The sequence below is a fragment of the Nesoenas mayeri genome (assembly GCF_963082525.1).
Source record: "Nesoenas mayeri genome assembly, chromosome: 1".
NCBI lineage: Eukaryota > Metazoa > Chordata > Aves > Columbiformes > Columbidae > Nesoenas > Nesoenas mayeri.
This window is the reverse complement of record NC_137541.1, coordinates 168,953,145-168,974,975: the sequence shown is the minus strand read 5'-3', so window position 1 is coordinate 168,974,975 and position 21,831 is coordinate 168,953,145.

The window sequence follows — 21,831 nt, the reverse complement described above, 5'->3', positions numbered from 1 at the left end:
GGGCTTTCTTAGATTTAAAAAATGCATATGAAAAAGGTCTGACAGTACTCCTTCCTGGATTTGGGAAGGTGTGGTTAAACAACCAGACCATGTACCTTCCACTAATCAGCTGAAAGGTCCTCCCCAGGAAAGGCAATATGCTATAGCAGTAGGAAATGTAAGCTGGGCTGGCAAAAGTTAATCTATGAAACACAACATTATCACTGGTGCATTCTGGTATTTCATATCAGACTTACTGAAATGTACACTCACTTTAACTGGAACATAATGTAGTGAAAGTGGCTTTAAGTTGTTCTGCCTCTGCACATCAGCAGTTGCTACATGATATTACAAAATTACTCCTCTCTCTACCTTTTTAATCACCCAATTGATAAGATTCTGAAAAGTACAATATAAAAAGAAAAATAAGAATTCCAAATATACCTAACTATTAATTTAGACTTGACAGTAGTGAGACCAATATCTGTATGTCATGATGTTAATAAAAGGGCTGTAGCCTTTCTCTCTCCAGTGAATTATTAAATATATTTTCAGGGAGGTAGAAAAACTGTGGTAACTGTGTTCATTCCCATTAAAAATATCATATAACTCAGTGGTTGAAGGAGTCTGCTGGTAAGACAGAAGCTGGGCTTCTGTCAAAAGGAGGAATGATTTGAACTTGGGTTTAGCAATAGGCTAAGTGACTTTTCCAGATGGCAGACTGTTGATTTCCCATCCTGTTCTTTGAAAGGATTAGGCATGCTTGGAGATGGGCTTTGCATGTGGATTAGGTAGAGGAATTCTGGCTTTCTGAGTTCCAAGGGAGCAACAAGTTTGTTAAAAAGGACCCCAGGTGCTTGGCACTAGCAGTAGTTAGCTTTTGCAAGGCTGACCAGGACATTCCTTATCTACTTTAAAAGCCTGCATCTTGGTATGAACTAGGATGCCCCTGGACAAAGGAAGTTACCATCTCACATCAGAACAGCTTATTTTGAGATGTTTGTCTAGGAGCAGAATGATCAGAATCTCCAGGGGAAAGTTGCAGAAATCCTATGGGAGTCTAATGATAGAATAATACATAGCCATGGGAAAAGAAAATCATGCTCCTTATTTCTCCCTCTCCTCTCTGTTGCAATCATGAATGCTACTGGGATTCACTCAACCGTTTCTAGCCTGGTTCTGAGTCATACATACATCTTGGGTGTACCCATAGGCAATATGTTCCCTTGGTTAATTTGACCAAGGGTGAAAAGTATCTCTGTACATAGAGGTAGCACAAGTCCCAAGCACCCCCTTTTTTATGTAAGGCTGGACTGGGAATTAAGGGAGGAACAGTCTTCATGTTAGTCACCTCGAAGAAGAAGGTATCAGCCTATGCATGAGCACTGCTTCTTCCTCTTCATTAAGTAGTATCATCTTTGCTGCACTGGGTTATATTTTTTCCCAAAATGACCGTTCCCCTTTTGACTTAACCTGCTAGAACTGCTGCCTACATATATAGGTGATCTTAGACTGAGCTTAAGCAAGGAAAATGTACAGGTGGCATGGATGTGCAACCCACCTCCTAGGTAAAGGTTACAGTAACTACCTGCGTTTTCTTGCTAAATGCTGCCTGGTATCCGGCCCTCATCTGCTGCAGACACCTATCCATATGCTTTAGAATGTTTAGTTTTGACACAAGTTACGTCAAAAACAATCACTTCAGAAAAATCAGGTCCAAGGAGTAGGACCATGTTAGTTAAGTAAGTAGGGGTAGGACCTGGGCTTGAGCAATATCCTTGGTTTGTCCATACCATTATCATACACACTCCTCAACATAGTCTTGTTCCTGCCAATTAGTTACCTCTGAAAAAAAATCTTGGGCATGGATCTCTCCAGTAAAAGCCCCAGACTTTTTCCAATAGGAGCATGGATGAGGCCACACAATTCTTTTGGAAAGCAAGTTTAGGGATATGGATACAAACCATCTTGTGTCACTTGTACTTAGGCCAGAGACTGGATTTTGGCATATTTAACTTAATAGGATAAATGGAGCTGGAAAATCTGTATTTTGAAACTAAATAATTTGAACAGCCCTTGCTAGAATGCCTTTAAATCTATTGGGGACACCAGTTATAATGTCATCTTATAACCCAGAACACAATAGTTTGCCAATCCTACTTGGAAAGTTTGAAGTATTAAAGGAATTTCTTTTGGAGGAAAGTGTGTATGAAAAAAATGTTTTCAGTAACGTATTCCTCTCTTTTTGGGAGGAGTCACAGAATGATGTTTGTCCAAAAAGTTGCCTGCTGAGTCATTGCTCATGCCCATCTCTCTCTTGTGAATCTACACAAAAGCTCAATAGGGCTAGACTACATTATGCTGTTTTCATGACAGCCATCCTATAAACCTTAATAAGGATGTGGAGATTGAACAGTATTTTGCAGTATATTTTATACTTAAAAGTGGAAACTCAACAAAAATTGACAAGAAAATCATGTAGAGAAAATGCATCTTACTAGCAATCAAGGGACATAGACGTTGTAGAAAACTATAAACTAAAGCTAAGTACACACAACACAATCATCTTGTTCAGAGAAAGGCAGGGATTGGGAAGTATGATAATGTGTTGCCACTATAGGGTGCTACAAGCATTTGACTTTAATAACACTAAATAAACCTTTCAAATCTAAATGATGGCATTTCCGAACAAGTTATATTCAGTTTTCTGCCAGTGCTACTCCATTTTTAAAGTCAACATTCCCTACTGAAAGTTTCTTAGGAGGCATTTTTAGGAATTGTTTGGATGACAAATAAGCCTAAGACTCCACTGTTGATGAGGTGTTTAAAATGATCTTTCTAGAAATGTCCTCCAAAATACACTGGCAGTCGAAGCAGCAAGTGATAGTGACCTCTGATTGCTAATCAACACTGTCTCTGTATTGTTTGTTATTAATAAATTAAAAAGTGGAGTTAATATAGGGAGGAATGCTGAGACATTTCTTGTCTTCTCTTACAAATCATGCCAGGCCATGCACTCTGCTAATGTAAATCAAGATATCAGAATGATTTTGGTAGAGTTATATCCAATGATATCAGCTGAGGATGTTTGTATCTCTTATGTTTGTATCTCTTTTTCAGAGAAGTTCCTCTTTTTTTCTTGCGAGAATAGCAAGCAAATGCAGAATATTTACCTAACTCCCAATAAGATTGTGTAGACATTATGGTGATAGGTAGATATGAAATTAGTTACTGATTCCATCAAAACACTTTACTGTTTGAACTAAAATAATTCCTTCAGCTGTGACAGATCAATAGGAAAACATGGCCCAATGCGGTGAACTAGTAGATCAGGTAAAATGCATCCTTTGATTAAAAGTCATCAGTGGACAATACAGAGGCATATACATGCTTGTAGGTTTTGCATTGCTCTTTTTTGACACTGATGAAAAATTTATGTCCAGAATGCTATCAGCTTGTCCTACAACTGTAGAATTTTCTTGCGAGCAAGAAAGGGAAGAAGGAAGATAATATTCAAATTCTGACATAGTCTGAGCAATTAAATTTGACTGTATTTATATTTCTATCTCTTCCTCAATTAAATAAGGACCTTAAACTAGAGGAAGAAAACAAAACTGTTCTCTAAACCTGACTGCAGAACGGTTCACAGAATCTGGAGATGGCTCGAATTGTGTCAAAATATTACTTGTTATACTGAGATCCAGAGGCAAAGATTGAGATCCTCTGAATTACTGAAAACTGAATTTCTTCAGAGTATGGGAAGTTTGTTCATAGAAAATAGTTTTGGGTCATTTTCATTGTATGTTTATGCTGAAAATATTCAATTCCTGATACATAGCACTGCATCACTTATTCTTCATTCACAAGGTATAATACTGGTATGTAATTACTACAGATAAAATATGACAGAATTATTAGCAGTAATTTGAGTTTTTCTTTAATCTGAAATAAGTGTTTTGTTTTGTTTTGTTTTGTTTTCCAGTTTTGAACTATTAAGTTATCAGCACAGCTAGCATCGAAATCCATTGAATTTGCTCGTTGTTGCAGATCAGCCAATAAAAGGTAGCTGGCCTGCTTTATTCTTAAGTACCATTGTTGGGATTTCTTATATGTATGTATTTTCCTGTAGAGGGTCTACTCCCATGTGACAGCCACTAAAGACTTGGCAACAGCTGTCTTAGAAAAAGCCTCTGGCTTATTTTGGGTAGCAGAACAGGCTTCCTGTGCCCCATAGTGTCTTCTCTGTGTTCAAAAGTTATAAATACAGGAAAATATCAATTTGATTTCTCCAGACTGTATTGGTTTCATCTCAATTTCTGTTTCTCAAAGGTTTTGGCTAAAAAAGGCAGTAGTGTGACAAGTTATCTTTGATTGACAAGAAGAACTCTTCTACTTGAATGTAAAATGATAAGAAATTAACATCTTCTAGCGCCTGGATTGTGAAAGAAAAACACTTCATCATAAAAAAGTATTCCTAGTCTCAGGTATTGTCATTATAAATCAATGCTATATATCCATTTCAACTCAAAGCCTACATAGACTTTTTAAAACTAATTCCCTCTGTGCATTGCTTATGAGGAAAGACGTGTTTCATTTATGAGGCATATGTGTTAAAATTATAAAATCATAATATGCCTATAAAGAGATGCGTTCATAAAATTTTCTTCAAACATATAGTATGATGTACCTGAACATGCCAGGATTGCTGTGTTTTTCACTTTTAGAAACCCCAAATATGAGATATACAAAGTTCAGAAAGGTTTGTTTGTTTGTATTCTTTAATTCTGAAACTTGTGGTAGTTATTAGTGTATGTTTGGTATTTCTTGTCTGCTGCTCTGCTTCATCAGCTGTATTTCATCAGATATGACCAATATTTAGACAATAACTTCATGCTACTAAGTACCAAGCCTATGAAGAGGCAAACATCAGCAAAAACAAATAGAAATTTTGCTAAGGAGACATTTACTAAGTTAATGTGTGTCAGAGTTTACTTTTTTTTTTGTGTTGAAAGAAATACTTATTTTTCACAAAAGGCAGCAGGACTAAAGGTTATTCAGTATATTGTATAACCACATATTGCATATTTCATTACAAAAGCTCCCCAAATATAAAATAAGTGTGGGCTTCAATAAACACTTTAAAAACAGACTCTGTATCTTAAAGAGAACCATAGGGTCATATACAGCATTTCATATAGGAAGTTTATGTTCCTTGCTACTGTATCTATTAATAGTAAAGCAATTGTTAGCCTACAGAGAAACATATTACAACCATTGTAAAGAAAAAAAAAGTGAAGGCAGTCTCTTCTCTCCTTTCTGTTTATTATTGGCTGTACTGAAGGAGAATGCAAATGCACACAGACAAGAGGGACTTGCAACGAGACCTCATGTGGGAGGATTTTCCCTCATAGATCTTTTACCTCTGCCCACACAGACAAGCAGGGCAAATACTTAATGCATATCAGATTCCAGTGTGTGTTCCCCACGTAACATTTCTGCAGAACTTTTCTTTGATGAAATACTGTGGTTTTTTATGTTCACCTGTGTAAATACCTGAAACCCTCTAGCTGAGGGGCAACCCTAAGGCTCTGCAATATCTTTTGCTGTGGAAAATCCAAATGAGCGCAGTGTATTTTTTCCAAATAGTAATTGCTTGGTTTTCTGTTTCAAGGTCTGTAAGAGCATTTGATTTTACAAAACCCAGCCCTACTCCACCTGAAAAGTACAACAAGCACAGAAGTATAACAACTCACCACTACTTCTAATTGATCTGGTATTTCTACAAGGTGCCACCCTCTTCCACACCTCCTACCTCCTCTGTAAGTGACTCAGCCTCTGAAGGAGAAGACTCTTGACTTTTCAGACAGCTGGATGGGGAACAACGCTTCAGCTCTCTGTCTGCTTTGATTGTACCTCACTTCCAGATATCTCCAGGTTGACTTACCACACAGAGCCACGCTAGGACACTGACTTCTACTGTACCTAGGTAAGGGCGTATATTTTTCTGTTTTTATATACTGTATATCAGAAGTCCTGTGTTTTCAGATGTTCTGTTATTCCTCGGTGTCCAACTAAGGATCCCACTTCAAAGAATCTGATTTTCAAGATCTGTGGAGAACTTGACTATGAAAACTCAGCTCTTAAAGTGTCTCAGTTGGGGTGTTCAAATTCCCTAGACCTTTCTGAAATGTTCTCTTGGCTGTACTATCTTAATTACTTCTTTACATACATTATATTGTTCATTGTAATTTAGTTTAGTGCTATTTCTCTCATGAAAAACTCATTGTTCACACCACTTTTCCCAAATGGCTATTTTAATGTCATTTTCCTTCTTTGTTTGCATTACTGTTTATTTATACTTTCTTTGGAATTTCTATCTAAAATTCAAGAGTATTAAACCCTCATTTAATTGTATTTGCTTCAAGTATATGATTTTGAAAAGAATTTAGCAACAGTTTGCTTTTTAAAAACAAGCTACTTGTAAAGAATCCAGAAATAATTTCTACCCTTGCAAAATTATAGTAAACTTACCTATTCTGCTTTGATACAATGTGTTATCTGCACCATGAATGGAACCCATGTATAAAAAGTAAGCATTCTTCATTAAAAATACAGCAAAGTGAAAGGAATTAGTTGAATAATAATAATAATAATAATAATAAAAAAATCTAAAATTATCATTTAAAACTGATCATGTATTTGTAATTTGAAAACACATACAAATTGGGTTTCTGACTTAGCAGCTGATTTTACATTAGTGACAGTTCCAAAGCTTATTTCTTTCAAAACAGAATCTCCTCTGCCCACGCCCTGAAAAACCAGTTCTGAGAGCTCTTTCTGCTACAAATAGATGAATGATTTCTGTCATACATTTACGTGTTCTTGAGTTCTACCTCGCCTGTTCTAACCTTGCCTGTTTTCTGTTTTACACATATACGCTTGTTCCTATTCCCTGTGAAGGCTGTTATCAATTCTGTGGCCTAAACAGTATAGTAAGATACTCACTTAAACACAATGTGTTATTTCCAAAGTGTACAGATGTATTATATGGCTATTGCTCTGCTATTTAACTTTGGGGAAAAAAATTCATGCTGGGAACATGTTATTGTTGTTTTTTAATGTCTGTAAAACAAAAGCAGTCATTTTTACATGAAGTTTTCAGCAAAAGGATAAAAATACTAAATAATTACCAAAAAAAGAAAACTGTGTTACTTATAATTGTGAAGCCTATAAATGATACTCAAGTGTTTATTTGTCAAGTCCTGAGTACACGCTTGGTACTGTGCTGAGTTAGCAACACTGTTCTTTCTTTTCATGTCCTGACCTACAGCCTTGAGCTACAAAAGTGGATATTGACGACAATTTTGGAGAGAAGTCAATGCAGCATCTGTTATACATACAGATATGCACCTGCCAGAGCGGCCCATTACGGCTATTTAGGACATCGTATGCTTGACTGAAATAGCAAGTTTGGGAATGTAAGGCTGGTACAGCTTTGGGTGGTTGTAACTGTGACAGTGATTCAAAAAACAACCTTTACCTGCAATCACAAAGTGAAGCTGTGTTTAGAAATACAGATTCTTATTAGAGTTGAAGTATAGGTATAGTTAGCCAGATCTGAAAGGACTTCTGATATCTGAGGGGAAAAATACTGTATGTACAGAACATCAAAACTGGTATTGACTTCCAAACTAGATTTCACCTCACACAATGAATATCTATCTAGAAGAACAACTGTAATGATGTGTCTCCTCAGTGCTGTATTTCTAAGGCTGGGAGCTCTTTATGCTGTATTATGTCAGCATGACTCTAATCAGTTGCTTGCTCACACATCTAGATCTTACTATATTCTAGAGAAATGACAGAGAAAATAATTAAGTTTGCTGACCTGACACAGAGATTGTTAACTGAAGGCAAGGGAAAACTGTGGTGTACGTTGAAACTGGGATTACGTAGGATCAAATATGCTTTTGTTTAAAATATCTTATTCTCCACATTCACTCATATAAATGAAAGATAAATTGTGTAGTATAGAATTAACATTAAAAGTTCCAATGGATTAAAAAAAGGGGGTTTTTGGGGGGCAAAAAGCAAAACTGAAGTAAACCTTCATTTTATTTTATCACCAGTAGTTATTATACCCAATTTTTTTCCTGGACTGCAGTGAAAGCAAGCAAATGAGTTAAAACACAAAGGATGTGGAAAATTCATGTCCTAAATTTTTATTTGATTTCTAATGGAATAATTCTAAAATTCTGAGCTCTGAGTACTCACAAGAGACTGAATGTTCAGCTTACTTCAAAGCAGAATAGTCCTTCAAGAAGATGAAATTTTGGTGGAAAGTTTCATATTTGGAATAAAGAAAGAACAAAGTATATGTTTATTTTCAGTCGGCAGGTGGTGAGCAATTGCACTGTACATTGCTTGCAGTAGAGCAAGCACACAAAACAAAAACAGCCACTAATGAGCACTAGACGCTAATATACAAGAAAGCAAGCAAGCCCCAGGGCAAGCACAGGAGCCTGGCAATTAATAGCTAAGCTATAAATTCAGTCTAGCACATTCTAATAAAATCTGTCATTGTCTGGAGCCCTTTGAGCCCCAAGCTGAGGTGCCAAAAAGAACTGTCATGGTTTAACCCCAGCTGGTAACTAAGCACCACACAGCTGTTCACTCATTCCCCCTGGTGCAATGGCGGAGAGAACGGAAGAGTAAAAGTGAGAAAACTGGTGGGTTGAGATGAAGAGAGTTTAATATGCATACAAGCAAAGCAAAAGAAAGAATTCATCAATTCCCATTGGCAGGCAGGTGTTCAACCATCTCCAGGAAAACCAGGCTCCATCACGTGTAACAATTACTTGGGAAGACAAAATGCCATCACTCCAAACATTCCCATTTCCTTCTTTCCCCACCTTTTAATACTGAGTATGATGCCATATGATGTGGAACATTCCTTTGGTCAGTTGGGGTCAGTTGTCCCCATTGTGTCCCCTCCCAGCTTCTTGTGCTCCCCCAGCCCACTTGCTGGTGGGGAGATGTGAGGAGCAGAAAAGGCCTTGACTCTGTGTGAGCCCTGCTCAGCAATAGCAAAAACACCCTTGTACTATCAAAGTCGTTTCCAGCACAAATCCAAAACATAGCCTCATACTAGATACTATGAAGAAAATTAACTCTACCCCAGCCAAAACCAGCACAATATGGCAGATATTATATGTCTTTGAAAAGCTGGAACTTTAAGGATGTGTAGCAAACTGTGGTCAGCAAGCTGTGACTGTGCAGAGCCGTGTATTAATATAAGAAACATGTTTGTTCCAGCTGGCTTTTTATGTGGACACGCCAAACTCAGTGGCTTCTCTACAATCCAGGCTGCTTTAGCAATGCAGCATGAGAAGTTGGAAGACAGGAAAATTCTGAGAATTTTTTATTTTAAACTAGTTGTTCATCTATAACTTTTTGTATCACCCAGTTCATTAATAATTGTAGGAAGTCTGATATTTTAAGCATTCACATTTGGCAATGCTTTATATATATATATATATATATATATATATATAAAAGTATAAAACCAAATGTTTTGACTTTTAAGAGAAGAAAATGTACCTCCCTCTACACTTCCTCAACAGCTACTATGTTGAATTATTTATTATACAGTGTCATGATATGTGGTAGCTCTAAGCAGTGGAAAAAAATATTGTTTATTAAAAGCAAAATACATATAAACTGAATATTTATAGAGAAGGTCTTAATGACCGTCATAGCTAGAAGCCGAAGAACAAAGACTTTTTTGGTTGTAAGTTCAGCCTCATGTGGAAAACATGTTGCTTACAGGAAATGTTTGCATTATTTGTATGTGTTTTTTAAAATACAGCAATGCATATATGTGGAACCTAATTATGTAGAAAGCTACAGCAAAGAACAGAAGGAGGAAGGCAGGAGGACTCTGTGTTGGAAGAATGGGTGTGTTCAGACAAGATGAAAACTAAGTCTAGCTTTGAGAATTTAAGGCAGGCCTGAGGTCTGCTGATCAGTCAATGCAGGATGTGGAAAGGAGATGTAGAAGTGCGAATATGGCTATTTGTGATAAAAACAGAAATGAAGACCTGTGTTGCTTTCTCAATAATTTGCTACCAGCTTGGAGGGGCATTTGACCTTCCTAGAAATCATATCTGAAGTTTCTTCTGGATTTCTTCATGATTTTATTTGTATTTCTCAAAAAATGGGGGAGGGTCTAAATCCAGGATTGGCATGTCTTGAAACATTTTGGCAATTGCTCATTGGACTGGCTGGGGCAGTTTCAATTTTCTTTCAAGTTTCCTGATGCTGTTTTAAAATTCAAATTACACTGGAGCTGCATTCCTGTTTGTTTTTGGTTTGCATTCCAGCTGAGCTGTTTTGCTTCAGTGGTTAGGGACCTCATTAAGAATGCCTGAACATAATTTACTGCTATAGTATACTATAAAAGCCTATGACTTCTCTTTCTCACAATTTCATTTACAAAGTTAAACACTTTTTTCTATCTCCCTTGAACTATGGGCTGAAGATAAGCAATTCACTGACCCATGTAAATAATGTGATGATTCCAGATCATTATGAGCTGAAGTTTTTAAACTAACATGATCCTCACAATCTTCTGTCCATTCCCCTTTATACACATACATTCAATTCACAATAGTAAAAACTGAGGAAAAAAAAATGCTTCGATGAGTCCTATTCTGTCGCTTTATACAAGATTCTTGTAATTTCTAAGGTCTGCAGATTTAAATCTTACTCCGATGATTTTTTATTGTGCTGGAGATTAAAATGGGTTGATTTTTAATCTGCATTCTAAATTTTAATGGATTCATCTTCGATATTCAACTTGAAAGTTCGGAAGTAAGATGTAAACCTTGGGGACAATATGGCAGTATTCTGAATACCTGGCCCATTTTCAGTGCTGACTGTGAAAGGGAGTGTGGCTGTTTCTTATGTTCATTCATGCATTCTGATTTTGGGCTGGGAGACTAGGTAGTAGTTTATTCTGGATGCTGTACACATGTGCAAGACAAATATTGTTTTGCCCTAAAAACATTAACCAATAAATATAGGACAAGAGACAAAACACAGTTTTAGTTAAACGATGGAGGATGAAAGAAACATGGTTGCTGGATATTCTTTTGTCATGCATAGATACAAACGGGAGTTGCAAACCTACTTTCCAGTTGATTTTCAGGGTTTCAGTGTCATTAATGCATTTGTAGTTATTCTGTAGATGTTAAAGACCAGCCTCAAAATGTATAGATTTTTTTACTTCATCAATACTTTATATTTTGGAACAAATGTCTAAGGCTTTCTTGTTTATTTTTAACCAAGGTATATGATACTTCTTTGCCAGTTCTCTGAGAAATTTCAGTTTCTATCATGAATCTATGGAAAGCAAGGCGACAGTAAAACATAAAGTCTACATAGCAGTTTCCTGTCATTTTTAATGAGGAATATTTAAATTGCAAAAACTGTATTTTTAACAAAATATCCTAAGCCTTAGAATGATCACATTTGGTCTAATTTCCACACAAGAAGGCTCCATTTTCGAAGTTTTATGATTTCCTTCCCTTAGGGAATGGCTTTAAAAGTCTTTACTAGAAACAAAATCCAAGTTCATTCTATACAAACTACTACCTTTTCTCCAGATGAAGAAGTGCCAGCACTCATTTCTTGTGAAACATACTGAAATGTCAGGCTTCGTATTATCCTGGGACTGATTGAAATAAAAGCCAGTATCAGACGTCCAGCCGTTGCTAAGCTGAAAAAGTAAACAAATCGGAGCTCCCTCTATCATTGTGTGATGGTTCAGGAAAATTTATAGCAAGATCGGTTATTATCTAAAACTGATTGCTTGATAACCCACATGAACAGTTTCTAGGAAATTCAGTGCATACCTGCTTGAAACTCTATACCAGTAATTTGGAAAGATATTTTATATCTTATTGTAAAACAAATAAGGCTCACCATAGCCCTAAGCATATTTTTATTGAGTGGGAACCAGATCCAGCAGTCACATGTTTTCTCCACACACTGTGCCAGTGCATGCTTGATACCAATAACTAAGGTTAAAAGAGTGTGGGCCAGAGCCTTCCAATCCACATGCCAGAATTTTAAACTCTTACAAACATCTGGAACTTCACAACTGGATAAAGTATATGCAGACTTTTGGACTTGGATATTATTTTTGTATTTATATCTTTACTTTCCCAAAAGATATGTGTTTACATCCAGATTTTGGTTTTCTGCTTTCTTTTCTTGGCAGTCATATGCTTTTTCAACAATTGTCTGGCAGTAAAAACATAGAAAAGAAAAATCTGGTCTATGTGCAATTCATGGTGCCATCCGCTAGTTCTGTCTGTTTTATTGTTAGTATTACTTTTAGTATTTTTGCTAAGTTTTCACCAAAATTCAACATCTTCTTCACCTTCCATAAGTAAAGAAAGAGCCACAGACTCCTGTCTCTCATTCCATTCTATCTCAGGTGAGTGAGCAATATACTCTATGTCTGCAGAAAACCCAGCACAACTGTGTCACCCAGAAAACTGGGAATGTTTCTGATTTTTAATGACTGCTACTGTCATAAAAAATATTCCTTGGTGCTTCTGTAAATTTTTAGCAGCCTGATGAGTGGAGCTCGTTGGGAGCTTTCCAGTCTAACATAGTTTTCTTGGAAAATGCTGCTTATCAAAAAGGAATCCACTTACTAAAGAGGGTCGGTTTTGTCCACACTCTTAAATCAGTATTAGGATTGGTTTTTGTTGTTTTTTTTTTAACTTAAGGCGGAATTTTTTGATGTTGAAATGTCATTATGTTCTACTTGATGCTTCCTCTAGGAAAGCTGATACTCAAAATGCAGTTTCAAAGCATAGCATGACATGTTTTGAGTGGCACAGCTCCCAAAGAATTTTTTTTTTAAATCAGCAGCCTTGGAGGATATTTTTTTAACTTCATACGAGATAAGGGAAGAAGTCAGTGACTGCAAAATTGCTGCAGGGCTCTGTCCTGAACCCCCACATTAGCTGCAGGCCACTGAAGCTGTGAGACCCGTCAGCAGGGCTGGGTGAGCTCCGGGCATCGCTCTGAGCCACAGGCTGATTGTCTTCCCATTAAACTAATCATCTCAGCCCGTTCTTCATTCTTCTGTCTCGCCCTCCAAAGGCTCTCACCACCCCACATGTTCTCAGGGTAGTAATAAGTCATTCCACCCTATCAGACTAAACTTGTGCAAGGAGTTGATTAAATTGGCAAATGAACTTAAATTGTCATTGTGGCTGATTCTTCATCTCACCGCCAACTCTTTCTTGTTTATTTGTTTGTTTTTTTCATGTTTCCTTTTAGATTCCTCAGAAGGACACCCCACTGAACGGAATGTCAGCTTTCGGCATACGAAAACAGTCTCCAAATCAAAGCGGTAACACTGAGTCTCCTTCATCTTCTGCTCTCATGGCACTTACAGGTTGAGGCATGGGCCCCTCCTTTCCAAGCATCACCATGCCCCTCACGCAGCTCCCTCACAGGACATGCTGCCACTCTTTGGTGGTGACAGGCAGCGAGGTGTGGTGGAGCAGTGGAGGTGGGCAGCTTGGTGCAAGATGGTGGCTGCCTCCACTAAGACCTGTGGTTGCTGTGGAAAGCACAGAGGTACATGGTGGCTGTGAGGGCTGTGGGCAGGCAGGGCATCCATCACCCTCAGCAGGGTCTCTTTGACTCGCTTAGGAGAAATGAGGGGAAATCGAGGAAAATTGGAGTGGGGAAAAGGGAAAAAAAAGACATTTAATCATTGTCAGATGGAATTGTTTATCCTTCTGGAGGGAAAAAAATTGAGGAGGGCTGGATTTTGCTTTCTGTGCAGAGGAATGACCAGAGGCAAACTGGAAACATGATGAATTTTTCCATTTGACTCAAATATGTAAAATGCTTTTAAAGACTGAAAGGTTTTGAGGCACATTAGGACCTGGCTTAGGTGGGACATGCCAGGTCTAAGTACACCAAAATGGGTGCAGTCACGGCAAGGAGCAGTTTGGCTCTACCATATTGAGGAATTAAACTCTTTATTGCCAAAATAAGAAGGGGATGAGCTCCACCTGCCTGTGCTCATGTGACCTAAGCTGTTGTATCAGATCTATATTTAATTTTTTAATTCAAACTTCAGAGACAATTCATCAGACCAGAAATGAGTGCTCTTCAGCAAACCCAAGGCCTCATGCATTAGCAAATTTCTTGTAATGGTTCTTGAAAAGAAAACGCAATATGTACTTCTGGGCTGCTGCTTTTATAGGAGACTTGCCAAAACCTTGTTTGCACTAAGCAATTAAGAAAGCCATGATTTCCATGAAATCCAAGTAATTTTGGAGTAGGTAATAATAATTTTCTTAAAATGTCATTGGAAAGAAAAACAATATTGTCTTTACAAAGTTAATTTTAATTGTTGAGTTTATACTGAGTACTTCTTGAATATATAGAAGAAGAAGAAGAAGAATATATATGCTTATGCCATGTTTCTGTCACTGAAGGGTTTTTCTTCAAGATTCAGAGGAGGTTATGGCTGACAGTAAAGCATAGATTTAAATGCATGGCAGACAGTTGAAAACATTTTTGGCTAACACTACTAGTATGGAAGGAATGCTGGAACCATTTCCACCCCTTTACTTGCCATCAGCTATTCTTGCTGAAGAAAGGTTTTCAATCTGGAATACCTATGCAACTCACATTTTCCCTACTTTTGGAAATCAAGTTTGTGGGGTTTGGTTGGGTTTTTTTTGTTTGGTTGTTTTTTTTTTTTTTGTTTGTTTTATTTTGTTTTGTTTTGTGGTTTGTTTTTTTTTACTCAATGCAAATAATCATACTAAATTAAAAAGTATCTAAATATTTATGACAACAGGAAGGCACAGTTTTTTGCTGTTGGATCTTCATTCAAATTCTTGATTTATGAATGTTGCAAAGTTTTAATTTCTATCTATGCATGTTCATCCAAGCCCCTATTACATCCCAGTCATTTCTTGTGTTATCGGCATATTTGAATAAGTAATATTTACTGGTTTGAATATACTGAATATAGTCTTGTTCACCAATTATAACTATCTCTATTCTTGACAGTGACTATGAGACAATGCTATTGTTGAAACTGATGGAGGTCCTTCCTCTTTTCAGTTTGCAAGGACTAAACTTTATATTTTAATATATATTTAATGAACTGCTGGAACTCTGTGGGGGAGGCTGGGATGTCTTCATTTTTTGAAGTCTTTAAGTCAGGTTTTAATATATATTGTTAAAAGAAAAACGAGGTCAATTGGCAGTGAACAATCTGCTGCAGAAATCATGCAGTAAGGATTGATGACTTTTTGTTCTTAATGTCCCATGATTTTCAGCAAATTCTTACAGATCTCATCTTTGATGTGCCTGTCCATTTCTTAATGGTCTCAAGGGGCTGCATCTACGCTCCTCAAAAAAGAAAGCCAAACCCTGTCATCAGGCCCAAGCAACAGCAACACACGTCATATCCATATTTCTTAAATGTTTGTCACTTCTCTAGCAGCTTAGTCTTGGAGAGAGCTTCTCTGCACAGATCCAGAGAATGTTTTCAATTAGGGAAAATATGAATGATTAGTCTAACCCTTGAATTCCTTCACTGGCCTTCTTTTATTTAGAAGTATGGACATACCTACCATGAATTTCAACAGATAAGAGCAGACACAGTTTGGCTTACAGTCAGATATATGTTTTTAGACTTAATTTTACCTTTGCACTGCAGTGTTTTTCTTTCATGAGAAAAATGTATTTTAAAAGTCAATCTTGTTTATTGTCACCTAAAATAAATGTTTTGGTGCTTTATTATGATTTGGACTTCCACTCACTGTAGCTATTTGTCATTTTTTATGTTATCACTACAACTGAAGTTCTTGTATTGAAAGCAAGAGCTACATTGTCCTATAAATCACAGCAGAATGCCAAAACACAGCTCTGACAAATGACATTATGCTGACTGCATGTATTTGCTGCAAAGTATGGTCTTTCTATACACAACCTTTAGGGTCAAATGTCCTTGCTGAACACCAGATAATGATATATCTTGAAATCTGGTGGTGTTGAACTCTTTTTATGTGGATGCTCAGAGTAGGGAATTCATGGAGAAAATCATAAAGGTCTCCAAAGGAAAACCTGAGAAATTCAGTATTCTTTACCAGTCACTTTGTTGATTAATTAACAAAGGTTTAATTTTTCAGCTTCTCTTGTCTGGCAAAGTTTGGGGCAAGTATCACAATCTTAAAATGGAGTTTCTATTTGAGCTCAACTTCTAGTCTTCCATTTTAAAGGGGAATGGTAAAATGGTAACAATATTCCCCCTCAGCTCAAGCAGGCTGATAATATAAAACTTAGGTGGGAAGGGAAGGAACTGAGAATACTGAACAATAGTCATTGAATATTATTGCTTACTTCTAGGCCAAACCCCTCATAAAGGGAAACCAGAGATAAACATCAGCTTTCTAATACAGTAAGGAATATATATTCTCACAAACGAAGTGAACATTGTATTGTTAGTTCCTCAATATACTAAATGTCAGCCTTGTTGGGCTGATATTTTAGGTTGTTTTCATAGGTATATAAGGCTTCCGTGTTCATACAGCATGTGAGTGCACATATCTGTCTGTCTGTCCTTCCCAATAACCTTTGAAACCATACACCAATTTTAGTTAAATGTAACTAAAAGATATAGATCTTAAAGGTATTGTTTTTATTAAAAGCTCAGTAAAACTCAGTAACTGGTTAGAAAAGAGACCCTGTTCATTCAGCCACTAAGGAAAAAGCTTCAGAGGAAATCTAAACAGTTTGAGAAACCTGAAAATCCACATGTTAGACTGCATGTAGGTGGAGGGCCATTTGATTATCTCAAGTTTAGCTTTCATTAGAAATTTACATCCTGTCACACTTCTATAAATATAAAAACCACAGACAACATCCCAGGAAACAGGATTCATTAATTTGACTTTCCTCAGTTTACTGTTGTATGTATATTTCATAATTCCTTTATCAGATCTGTGATTGTTGACGTTAAAAATATGCCAAGCTGTTTCATATCAAGGATGAAACTGAATTTCATTTGATAAACTGGGCTTCTGCAGTCCCTTCAAGGTTGAAGGGATTAAGTCACGAACTTTTCAAGAGGACAGTTTGCACTAAACAGCAGTAGTGGTAGCTGAAGATTCAATCTGTGCCAAACTTTTACATATTTCAGCCTTTTTAATAGTAATTTAAGCTTCCAAAATTATCCCATATTTTCATTTTCAAGATGTTTCTCTGCATTTGCAGATAAAAAGAGCCCCTCTGTTGCAATTAAAAGCAGACAACAGACTACTCATGATAGTAATAAACGACGGACCCTTTTGCAAGACAACAGCTGGATAAAGAAGAGGCCTGAAGAGGAAAGGTAAGAAAGATATGAAAGATATGAAGATATGAAGATATGAAAGATAGGTATTTAGTTCACCATGCCACATACTTTTTATTGGATTTTCTATTTTTTCATTAATAGTATAATCTAGAATTATGTAAATTTCATCAAATAACTGTTATTTGTTTGTCTTGATGAGGTGTTGATTGCCTTTTGGAAGTACTAGTGTGCCGGACTTTCACTGACTATGCTTTTCATTGTGACTTTTGAGCACTGACCATTTAATAAGATGTCAGGCTTCTGCTCTACAAGAAAAATGCCACAATTCATATATTTAGGCTGCAAGAATACAATCTGACTTTTTCTTTTTACAAGCATGAAGATTATGAATCTTGAGAAGTTCTTTTAAGGACCTTAAGTCAGAAACAGTTGAAATTTACTGCAATGCAAACTAGGACTTGTATTACTGTAAGATCTCCACCTTGAGACAAGGCCCTCGTTATTTGGTCCAAGAACAACAGATAGGAAGAGATAATTCTTACTCCCAAATGTCTGGAGCCACCTAATGCAGAGATCTGTAGAAAATGTGGTTATGGCAGTTGTGAAATCTGGTTGAGGACAGGAATCTTTTGCCAAGAAACAACTTTCTGTTTTAAATATTAAAATTTTAACTAACCACTGTCTTTTTCTTTTTTTGCTTGAAGTGCTGATGAAAACTATGGAAGAGCTGTGCTTAATCAATACAAATCCCAAGATAACCTACACAGGTACAGTAGAGTATCTGATAATTTCTAATGATCTTCACAAAGAAAACTGAGTTTACTGTTACTATATCCTGTTTATAGCAAGAGGTTTCTGTTTTAAATTTTAGTCTATACATATTTCCAATGTAAATCTGACATCATTGTCAATAATTGTAAATTCAATTATTGCAATTGATGCAGGGTTGGACCTGTTGACACCTGAATGGTCTGAAATCCTGTATGATACCTTAATTCAAGAGATATATTGTTTTATCTGTGATTCTGTGTGTGTGATAAGTTGTTTAATAAAAGCAGTGACCAAAGTGGCATTTCTAACCTTTTTTATAGCAGTAGCACAAATGAAAAAGAAGATCAGAAAGCTGTACTTGGACGATACAGGTCTGATACTAACTTGGACAGGTAGGGATTTTTTTCTGTATACATTGTCTTTTGTGATTCTCATACCTGTGAGAGGTCTTTAAAAGAAAAGCTTGAATTAAATCAGTGGTTTGTTTTTGGTTTTTTTTTTTTGGTTTGGTTTGGTTCTGGTTTTTTTTGTTGTTGTTGTTTGATTGTTGTTTTTGTTTGGTTGGTTTTTAAATTTTGTTATTTATTAAACATCAAAGTGGAAGACTTAGTAGAAATAAGACTAAGTAGAACTATTTTTGCATGAATGACACAAATGGAGACATGATTTGAGAAGTTCTTTTGACATTTTGCTCTTCTTTTTTTCTATATCAATTTGTATGTATTCTTGTCCTCATAAATGTAACTATCTCTGTACAGATGATATCCACTCCTACCCAGTTTCCCACTTTTTAAACTAGAAGTCAAAGTCCTATCTCCAACACTTAAGCACAACAAAGCTAAACCTCTAGTTCTTTGCAAATCCTTGCTGCCATTTCATACCATGAGTAGAATATACAAATATCAGAATCATATGCTTATCATACAAGTGATTATTTTGAATGTCCTCTTTAGCCTTGACCTCCTCAAGACATGACCATGCCTGTGTTTGTAGATTCTTTCTGTGTTGCATCTTCAAAATTCGGCCCCCATTTACATCTGGCACCTACAACATGCTGAGGCTATGAGTATTAGCACTTAAATGCACACTGTGGAAAAAGTGCACTTATTTGGCTGGATCTCAGCACAGTGTAATTTTGCTTGATCGTCCTTACTTCTGTTGTAAGAAACAACAAAAAATTGTTGACTAAAATTTACCTTCTCCATAGAAGTCTGGAATAGAATAAGCTATAGAGCTGTGTGATATTGTTCTTCTGTCAATTGTTCTGCAGGCCATTGAATCTTGCTGTTCACTCATCAAGAGAAAGCCATTCTATAACTTTAATTTACCTATTGCTCTTCTCTGAATCTTCTCTATTTCCATATTAGCGTTTTTGATCTGGGGGTCCAAATCTCCATGCAAGTATTTAAGATGGACATATCTCTTGTATATATAGAGGATTATAAGGACAGCTTCTGGTTCATTTGTTATTTTTTCCCTCATACTTCACAATATTGAATTTGCTCCTTTGAATGCTGCTGAGAATTGAGCTTTCATTTTCAAAACATTATCTATATAACTCCAAGACCACTTTCCTGAGTGATAATACCTGTTTCAGAGATTGTTTTTCTTGGCAGGCATTACTTTGAACCTATGAAAAGTTAATATCATCTGTCATTATAGAAATCTGACATGTTAGCAGATGAATTCTGAAAGCCTTGCTAGTCGGCATTTATTTTGACTGTCATGAGTTAGTGTCATTGGCAAGCAACATCATCTCACTTTCCTTCTTTTCTAGATAATTTAAGAACATATGGAAAAACACAGGTCTTGTGCAGATCCTGCCTTCCACTCTGAAAAATTGTTTATTCTAGACCTTTGTTTCCTGCTTGTTAACCAGTGATTTATGCATGAAAAGACCGTCTCTATTATCACATAGGAAATCAGTTTATTTAAGACTCCTTAAAGCAAATTTCTGTGAATTTCAAGTAGAATGTATCAGCTGTGTGAGTGTTATCTACACAATTGTTGACTTCAATACAATTTTGAAGGAAGTCACAGGACGATTCCAGTTTCTACAGTGTCATTGAACAGCGTTGTCCTTTTGTACCCTGTCTCTATCTCTATCATCATCATGATGTATATCTTTTTGCTTTATGCTGAGATAGTAAGATGTCTAAATTATTTTAGGCTGTAAGCTGGCTGCCTTTGTCTTTTCATAAACACAAATATCTGACATAAAGGGTTCTTAATATGCAACAGATGACAGAGAATACAGAGAAATAATTACAGATGTGAAGATAAACTTCTGATAATTAATGTGGAATATGTCCATAAATTGATTGAATAATGATGGTTCTACCTTGAAATAATCGCAGTGAGGAAGCTGCAGTCAAGTTGTTTGGTTTTTTTTTTCCTCACTCATCATTGGTCTTCTCAAAACCGTGGAATATAGCAATTCCAGGATTAATTTGTGCACAGCTATTGCAAGCAGTCACTTCTGCAAGGGATGACTGTGTGTTCTGCATCTCTTCAGACTTGCAACCTAAGGCATAAAAGGGTGTGGTGATGTATTTTCTCTTAGCACCTTTCTGTAGCCTGCAGTCAAATTTGGTACATCTACTTCCTCTGTGAGGGATGTTCTCCACCAGGTGCAATTCCCTGGTTTTCTGATAAGTTATTTCTGACAAGCATAACCACAGTAAAGAAGTCTCCAAGCTTAGAATAGTTGGCAGAACAGCTATATTGTTTAGTTGCCTGTGTGACAAAGAAGCATTCATTTGTTTTTCCTGTTCAAAATTAAAATGGGAATTTGAAAATAGAGCATGTTTCTGAAATGAAGAATAAAATCTAAATGATTTCTCCTTCTAGACAGTTCTTGGGAAGAATTACCTTGGTATTGGAGTTCTCTCATAATTGTTTACAGAATTATTGTAAGTCATATTGTCCATGTAGAAAATAAATTTTGCCTAGCTAAGATACTCTAAAATTGTAGCCTTTTACCCTGCATAAGTTCTTTAAGAGTTACCTGTTTTCAGGCTAGAGATTGAAACGTTTTTCCACAACTCTGTTTTTCATGTCTCCTGGCCATGACTGTAACATTCCAAGAGACAAAGATTTGTCTGGATCTCTCTGGATGAATCTCTTCAATAGCTGGTCTTCAAAATGGCAATTATCTGAAGTATTTGAAGTATTGAAATATTTGAAGTATTTGAAGTAGAAATTCAAGTATTTTAAATTCTAATATATAAAAAAAACCCAAACTGTTTGAGAAGTAGAGGAGTAATTTTGAGTTCTTCATTGCATGTGTAAATGTGACAGTGAAAACATATCTAAAAGCCATTTTAAGTACAGCTTTTTGTGTCTTGAATACTGCCATATTAATGTTCAAATAAGGTATTGTTTGATATGAATTTTTCCTAACCAATATCTACAAAATTTGACCATCAGTTTAAGTATTACAGACCTGGGAGACATGTTGCAGATGGCTACATGCAATTGTACCATTGGCTGCAAGCACATGAAAATACCAAACACACTTAAGTTGTTAACAGAAATCCATAGCTTGATGGTAGTAGGTACAAATATACTTGTATTGACATGTAGATCTACCTATCATAACTCAGATAACAATTGCATTGTGCAGGTGATCACATCCAGCCTTTCTGGATGGGAGGAAAATATTATTTATT